Source organism: Mauremys mutica, chromosome 3 (genome assembly GCF_020497125.1).
Source record: "Mauremys mutica isolate MM-2020 ecotype Southern chromosome 3, ASM2049712v1, whole genome shotgun sequence".
Lineage (NCBI taxonomy): Eukaryota > Metazoa > Chordata > Testudines > Geoemydidae > Mauremys > Mauremys mutica.
Window position 1 is genome coordinate 99,465,562 of NC_059074.1, and position 8,815 is coordinate 99,474,376.

Below are 8,815 nucleotides of genomic sequence, written 5' to 3' on the forward strand. Positions count from 1 at the left end.
AGTGCTTTTTCATAACTTTTTGGATACACTCCATGCATATATCATGCAAGAATATTTGTGATCAGTGAGTTATTAATTTTCCAATGATGCCTTATATGACACCTTCCAGATACAGATTATATAACCACAGTGAGTCGGGTACACCAGAATGGCCAGGCCAGCTGAAATTCATTACCCAGTACCAGTGAGCCCCTTGCCCTCTGGGTCTGGGACACTCTTACGGTCACATCTCCTACCTTACAAAATTACAGGAAGATTTGCCACTGGCTGACCCAGAGGCACCAAGTCAGATCCCCCTTTCCTAGGCAGGGCATCTGCCACCATATTTTCTTTCCCCTTTTTATAGTAGAAAAAAACCTGTTCTGTGACCTTTATCTGTTTACAGTCTCTGTGACATAATATCAAAGAGTATCCATAATTTCACTTACCAAGTTGTTACAAACACTTCACAATGACATGAATGGCTAGCGTGTTATTAGATTTCAAATGATATATAACATGTCACCTTTTGAATAAATAGTATGACACCGGTATGTTAGGTGTAATGAATACATCAGGCCTGACAAGAGTTGCTGAGAAAGTAGTGAACCACAAATGGGGCTCTGTATCACAGTCTCCCCTGCCCCTGCAAAGCCTTTTGCATTGACATCACTGGGACTACTCATGGGCTTAAAATTAAGCCCGGGTACAAGTCTTTGCAGGATGGCAGCCTCACGTTGATGTGAATGAAATTAGAACGTGGCTGTTGATGATTAATTGTCCCTAATTATGCCCATAAGAGTTTACAATCTAAGAAGACAAGAAAGGCAGAGGACAGGCAAGCAGTAGTGCTGATTGGGAATTTTCTGATTAAATGTTCTTTCTTCAGAAAATGTTGATTTGCCAAAAAAATGTTTAACAGCAGGTTGATTTTGACAAATGTGATTTTTTTTTAAAAAAAAGTCAAAATGTCTCAGTTTGACACTTTCAGAACAAGTTTAGGGTTCTTTTTAATTAATAACATTGTTTTGAAATTTTACTTGATTTATACTAAAAGAGTTAAAAATAAAAAAATAAAGAGGCCAGAGTCTAAACATTCCAATTGGCCTGACCTGAATTCCCCCCCACCCAATAACCAGTGACACTGAACCTGTATTCCTCCTCTATGGTATCTCTCAAAGTTTCCAGCACCTTTCTTGGGTGAAAACTACATCTCTCCCCCACCTGCTTAGGGTATTAAGGCTGCATGGCTCCCTGCCTTTCACTGTAATATCTCCAGAAAGGCAGTCTGCCTAAAGGCCAGCTGCTGAACTTTTCTCTCAGAGTATGTCTACACTGCAATTAGACAATCACATCTGGCCCATGCTGGCAGATTCAGGCTAAGGGGCTGTTTAATTGCCATGCAGACGTTTGGGCTTGGGATGTAGCCCAGGCTCAGTGACCCTCCCACCATGCCGGGTCCCAGAGCCTGGGCTTGAGCCCGAGCATCTGCACATTAATTAAACAGCCCCTTAGCCTGAGTCAACGGGCATGGGCCAGATGTTTGCATCTAATTGCAGTATACACATACCCTCAGAAGGCTATGAACAGTGTACTGCCAACAGTTATGAATTCCCACACAACATCCTAGGGGAACCCACGGTTTATCCCCTGGCATTTCAGCCATTTCCTTTCATAATTGTACATTTCAACTATTCATATTATAAAATATTCTGTAAACAAGCCAGCACACATTCATAAATCCATAGTCATTTAACAACCCTCCAGTGTAATTCTCTTTGAAACTTATGGGGGATCTGTAGAGGGAACACATGTGCCTCCTCTTATCCATGTCACCCAGTACCTTTGGGGGTGAGTTTGAGACGTTGTCCTCCCACTTCCACCATCCATCTAGTTGTAGGGAGCGTATGTGATGCCTCTTTGTCCCTCCAGGCGTTGGCTGTCCTAGCTACAGGCTCCCTACCCCTCTTTGGAGTATTCCAGGAAGCAACTCTTGACAAAAAGTGAGAAAAAGGTAGGGCTGGCTCCTTGCAAAGCATCTTTCAACCATGCCCAGAGGAGGGGTCAAGCAAGGGAGATTTTTTCAAACCTCTCCCACAGCCAAATTCTTTTTTCCTGCCTCACCTTTTTGGAAGTCAGGGCCTAAGGGCCCCTTTGGCCGAACTTCAGTTTCTTTGAGGGGAGCAGGAGGAGTATTGATCCCCCACCCCACTGGGCTGGCCTTTTGATCCCCGCACATGGAGACAATGTGAGCAGTTCTGTGACCTTTACATTTTCACAGACCCTCAGGCAGTAATGGGTGGTGGGGGAGTTCCCCTCCTTCTTGGCTGCAGTTACTGCCACCATCTCCCAAGAAACTGTCATACGCTTGGGCATTTTCTCCACTGGATGTGTGTCATACATTTTGCAGTTTGCTGTAGCTGCCTCAATATCCCCACTTTTGGCTAACGAGACCACCGCCACCATGCTGTGTACTGCCTCTGGTTCTCTGGTAAGGTGCAGGGGAAAACAGAGACTGTATTTTCCTGGCCAGGGCTTCAGGACTTCAAGTTTAAGTTTCCTTTCAGGTCAGTGGGGCCCCATGCTCCCATAGAGTAGGAGGCTGTCTTACCCCATGTTCACTTGCTGCTAAGCACCCGCTCATGGCCAGGCATTGCATAGTAGCTCTCTCCCTGGGCTAGTGCCTTCTGTCAATGGTCATTCTGGTGCTGTGGGGGTTTCTCTGCCAATAAATTAGCCTTCTGGGTGGGCCACTGCCTTAAGTCCACCCTTTCCACAGTCACAACTAGCCAAACTGAAAGTCCCCAAAATGTCTTTAACAAACAAAAATCCTTCCCCTGGGGGCTCTTCCTCAGCCTGGCTTCAGCTCAGCCTGTGGCCCCTTGCTGGGCTTGATAAGCCTTGTGGTGGATCTGAAGAGGAACCCAGTCCCACCCTCTATTCTGGGCTGCAGGCCTGGGCCCTGTACCTATGCTGCAGTTTTCCCTGGGCCATTTCCTATCCAGTCTCCTAAGTTCTCCTCTGGGTTTCTCTATCTCTTCCATAATCAGGGTCTCTCCCAGGCCCTGAGAGCTTTTCTTACTCTGCTTGGCTGTCTCTCCCGCTTTTCCCAGCTGAGCTTTCTCACCACTTAAGCCTAGCTCTCATTCCCATTACTACTGCCACCTTCTGCTCTCTGTGGGGAATCTGCCAGACTCCCTCCAGGTGGGGATCATTCTGTAATCAGGTTGGCTGAGCCCAGGGGCGGCTCTAGAAATTCCACCACCCCAAGCAGGGCAGCGTGTCGCGCCGCTCATGCCGCCCTTCCCCGGTCCCACGGCCGGGGCAGAAGTGCATGCGGACCATCCCATGGTCCCGCGGCTCCGGTGGAGCATCCGCAGGTATGCCTGCGGGAGCTCTGTCCGAGCCGCGGGACCAGCGCACCTGCCGCAGTTATGCCTGCGGGAGCTCAAGCGGAGCCACGGGAAGAGGGGACCCTCCGCAGTCATGCCTGCGGCAGGTCCGCTTGTCCCGGGGCTCCGGTGGACCTCCCGCAGGCATGACTGCGGAAGGTCCGCCGGAGCCAAATGCCGCCCTGCCAAGACAATGCCACCCCATGCGCCTGCTTGGCGCGCTGGGGTCTGGAGCCAGCCCTGGCTGAGCCCCAGGCTCTACAGCCTGGGGGATTCGCCCTGTTACACCCTCCTTCCCTCACTCTCAGGTATTTGGTTGCATTTGCTGGAAAGGTGATGATCTCAACAGTGTTTCCTGTCAGACACTGGCAGGGGGGACACCTCCCACTGTCAGCTACCCCATTTTGGCTGTCCTAGTCCCTTGCAGGTTTGGAGCTAACTGAAGGGGTCTGACTTACCTCTTCTGCCTTCAAAGCCAAAATATCATTCCCCATTAACAAAGAAAATGGACATCTGCCAACATCCCTACAACCAACACCCCTGGCCCTTCCTGGATCTGTACAAAAAAAACTATACTGGTGGTAGAGTGAAGGCTTTTACACTGGGAACTCTGAATGTTCTCAGGGTGTGAAATCTATGGTGTTTCATAACATGGGGTTTAACTATAGTTTTAGCAGTCTCAGTATCTCTCTATCCAATGAATGTTTCCCTATTTACTACGCCTTCCGTGCCCATTAGGGATCAGAGGGATGTGCGGCATGACATGTGGGCAGTGGTTTGGGGTCTGAATGGTTTGGCCTGAACATTATATGCCATCAACAGACCAGTTGTGTGACTCCTTCCCTCCAGAGATTGTCATGCAGTTAACTCTGAGATTGGGGTACAGCTGGCCTTTCTAGCACTGCACTGGGCCTCAGTTAGTGGAACGGGCAATCTCAGGCAGTGATCCAGCTGGCCACAGATGAGACACCACTTTTATCCATCTGTCCCAGGGTTTCTCAGAGATGGCTTCCATCCCCACAGGTGTTGGTCTCGGATTAGCCCAACCCCCATCTTCTGATCCTATTCCATCCGTATTAGATTTTCTATCAAGCCCAGGCTGACTATCCACATAATGGTCTGCCAATTTCCCAGCTATGGGCACATCTCTTTGTCTATTAACCTCAGGAGGAGTGGGGGAAGAGTTTGTAGAATTGTTCTAAATCAACCCACCAATCAGCTTCTCACTTTCATATGTAACCCCTAATTTGTGATGAAACCTCAACAAGTCATATCCCTCTTTTTAATTCTGAATTCTCCTGTAAGCTTCAGGGATCAATTTAAACTTATAAACAAGCTTTGTTGCAGATTGCTCATAATCTTTACAGTCCTTTCTGTCTATAGGGGTGAAAATGTCCAAGATCTTTGTCTGTGACAGTAGTGGAGCCAGATATCTTATCATATCCTCCTGCTCTACCTGGTTCCAATCATAGTATTTCAAAAGCATTTAGAAACACATCCATGTCACTTCCTTCCCTAAAGTGGGGAAATAATTTGAAGTCTATGCCACCCAACAGAACAGGTATGTGGGGTCTGGCCCTACCTACCAGATTAGGGTTTTGCTCCCAGTCTCGCCATCTTGAGCAGATGTCTTTGTCTCTTTCTCTCTCCTCATGCTGGCGCCATTTCTCTCAGTTTGCTCTTTCTTGCTCCTGGTCTGTCAGCAACTGGGCTTCTAGGTGCAGTCTGTCCATCTCCTGCTGAAGCTTCTCTTGGTCTGCCTGTGGATCTGTCCACAATCTCTGCTGAAGTCTGGGTGGTGCATGGTTATTGTCTCTGTCAGCCTCTGATGTGTCTCTGAGATTTCCCCCACTTGCTGGACTCCCTGCCAGTGGGCTGGATGTTCCCTGTGACCCTGGACCTACTTGCTATATTCTGAGGACCAGAAAAAAGAAGTCAACTGCTGTGCCTTTGTCTGCTCCTCAGTGTTGAGCTGCCTTTCTCTGCATATTGTGACCAGTAGACTTTTTTTCTTCCAGCTGTTCATAACTCATTTCCCCCCCTCTCTCTTTGCACTATTCCCTTCCTGGAAAAGCTATGAGACTTTTCCCTGTGCTTTCCCCTTCTACAGTACTTGCCAATAAAGTGCCAAGAGCAGTAGAAGCAATTCCCCACTGTCATAGAACTGACACACATTGCCACAGTTTCAGGGTAACTGCCATTGTATTTCCCCTCTATCGTCCCTCAAGGGCACCCACTTAAGGTTTCTGGGCACCCAACTGTCACTTGTCTTGGGTGCAGACCTGCATCTCCCTCCTGACTAAGGTTTTAAGGTTGCACTGCACCCTGTAATATCTCCAGCAAACCCATCTCCCTAAAAGCCAGTGCCTGGGCATTGCTTTTTCTCTGAGGGCCATGATCAGCATTTTGCCAACCATTACAAGTTACCACACAGCTTTGTTTAAGTAAGCACCTTTATTATGATGGCAAAAGCAATGCAGAGGAAAAAATATATATCTTAAAAAAACAATGAAAGTTTCTATATGCACGCTAAAAAGCTTACCAGAGATCACCCATTGGTCTTATGGGACCCTAGTAGATCAAAGTGTTTGCAACCCTTCCACAACCTCCGCTTGTACAGAAGGTCTTCTATGTTTGTTCGATCAGAAAGAAGGCCCTAACTCAGTTTAAAAACAGTCTTTTAAAGCCAAAAGTCCTTTATTTTCCTAGGTTCTGGAAACTCAGTGTGAAGCAGTATATGCGAACCTCCCTAGGAGGTGGTACCTCTCTGGAGATATTTACAATGTGAGTAAGGCACTTTAATCACCCCCACCCCAGTGTTTTAGTTCCTGGAGGAGTAGTGGTAACCTCTCCTATGGAGTAGGACACAAACATACAGTCCCTGACCCACAGTGATACACAGTCTTAATACTAACAAAGAATCCTGTGGCACCTTATAGACTAACAGACGTTTTGCAGCATGAGCTTTCGTGGGTGAATACCCACTTCTTCGGATGTCTTGCATCCGAAGAAGTGGGTATTCACCCACGAAAGCTCATGCTGCAAAACGTCTGTTAGTCTATAAGGTGCCACAGGATTCTTTGTTGCTTTTACAGATCCAGACTAACACGGCTACCCCTCTGAGTCTTAATACTATATGTTCCCCCACAGATTGCCATATCTGTCACAATCAGTTCTCAAAAACTGTAAAGATTTTATCTTTAACCAGGGGCCTCTAACAGGGAGCTTTGAGAGGGAGTTCTCCAGGTGAAGGAGGAGCAAATACGGGACCCTTGGGGTAAGTGGCTATCTGTAGTGTGTTTGGGGGTTACTTGCTGTGTGCTGAGCTTGTGTTTATCTGTCTGTTTGAAGGGCCATGTGCTGTGGCTGGCAGTTGGAAGTTGTGAGCTTCTAAACAAGGTTTGAAATCTAGAAGCCTCTGTTCATTGGCTGAGCCTTAGTCAGGAGGCGGGGCTATCAGGAAGGCCAAGGCTTTATAAAGGAGTGAGCAAGTGACCAGGGGTCGCTAACATGGAGTTTCGAGAGAGAGGTGGGAAGGGGAGTGGGCGAGGTACACTTGCCATTCTTTAAAACCTTTAAACTAAGCTATAATCAAAACTTCTTGATTTAAACAAAAACCCTATCATTAACTAGGTAGCTGTAAGAGAGAATGCAGGCAGAAGCCCAGCAACAGAGTGCAGGCTATCCTGTTTATTGTGCTTAGTGTAGCATCTATGATTACCTGCCCCGTGGGTAGGTGGCATATGTGTGCTTTCGGTGCAAGAAGCTCCTGGCCCTCAGAGACCGCGTACAGGCTTTGGAGGCCAGCGTGGCGGAACTGGAGGAGCTAAGGGAGGCAGAGAGGCAGGGCCAGCTCCAGGTTTTCTGCCACCCCAAGCGGAAAAAAAAAAAAAAGAAGCAGCCGCCGCGGCAATGCGATCGCGCCACTCCACTCTTCAGCAGCAATTCAGCGGCGGGTCCCTCAGTCCCTCTCGGAGCGAAGGACCTGCTGCTGAATTGCCGCCAAAGAACCGGACGCGCCGCCTCAATAGCAGCTGGAGTGCCGCCCCTTGGTATTGGCTGCCCCAAGCACCTGCTTCTTTAGCTGGTGCCTGGAGCTGGCCCTGCAGAGAGGTATGTTGATTAGGCTTTCCAGGACACTGTAGATTTGTCCCACCTCCGGTCAGCCAGCCCCTGCTCTGTTAAGGAGGATGAAAGGCTCAGGGAAGCAGAGCAGTCAATGGGAGCAGAGGGAAACCTTTCCATATTTGGGACCCTCCTTCCAGATGGTGCTGGGGTTGCCTCTCGCACTGAGGTTGCCTCTCTGGGGGAGGAAACTCCAGTCATTAGGAAAAGGCAGGTGTTAGTAATGGGAGATTCGATCATTAGAAAAGTAGATAGCTGGGTTTGTGAGAACCGTATGGTGACTTGCCTGCCTGCTGCGAAGGTTGCGGATCTCGCGAGGCACCTAGATAGACTTATGTTTAGTTTTGGGAAGGAGCCGGTGATCGTGGTACATGTAGATACCAATGACATAGGGAAGGGTAGGAGAGACGTCCTGGAGGCCAAATTTAGGCTGCTAGGAAAGAGACTGAAATCCAGGACCTCTATGGTGGCATTCTCAGAAATGCTCCCAGTTCCACGTGCAGGGCCAGGTAGGCAGGCAGAGCTTCAGAGTCTCAATGCGTGGATGAGACGATGGTGTAGAGAGGAGGGGTTTAGATTTATTAGGAATGGAGAAACTTTGAGGATAGGGAGAGCCTATACAGGAAGGATTGGCTCCACCTAAACCAAAGTGGATCAAGACTGCTGGCACTTAACATTAAAAAGGTTGCAGAGCAGATTTTAAACTAAGAGATGGGGGAAAGCCGATTGCTGCACAGGAGCACGTGGATCGGACAGAGACTTCTCTTAGAGGACAGTCTATTGATAGAGATTCTCTAGGTGTTAGTCAGGAGGAGAGGATGGAAGGATAAAGCATGGGCCAGATCAGATGAGAAACATTCACATAAAAAAGAATCTGACACATCAGAAAAGGGCAGACAAATAAACAGTGACAAGTTTTTAAAGTGCTTGTACACAAATGCTAGAAGTCTAAATAATAAGATGGGTGAACTAGAATGCCTCATGTTAAAGGAGGATATTGATATAATAGGCATCACAGAAACCTGGTGGAGTGAGGACAATCAATAGGACACAATGATTCCAGGGTACAAAATATATAGGAAGGACAGAACAGGTCATGCGGGGGGGGGGGGGGGGAGTGGCACTATATGTGAAAGAAAATGTAGAATCAAAAGTAAAAATCTTAAATGAATCCACATGTTCCATATGCAGAGATAAAATTTCTTGATACTTTAAATGACTGCTTCTTAGAGCAGCTGGTACAGGAACCCACAAGGGGAGATGCAATTCTCGATTTAGTCCTGATTGGAGTGCAAGATCTGGTAACTATAACAGGACCC

At 47.8% G+C, this 8,815-nt stretch overlaps 1 long non-coding RNA gene across 1 annotated transcript; it reads right to left on the reverse strand.

The window, feature by feature from the left end:
* Positions 1-1,893: 1,893 nt before the first annotated feature.
* On the reverse strand, positions 1,894-6,147 carry LOC123366296. The gene is made up of 3 exons (XR_006578026.1): positions 5,914-6,147; positions 4,958-5,139; positions 1,894-1,971 (listed from the first exon to the last, which is right to left on the reverse strand). It is a non-coding gene; the product is annotated as an uncharacterized LOC123366296 (long non-coding RNA).
* Between the last annotated feature and the right edge of the window lie 2,668 nt (positions 6,148-8,815).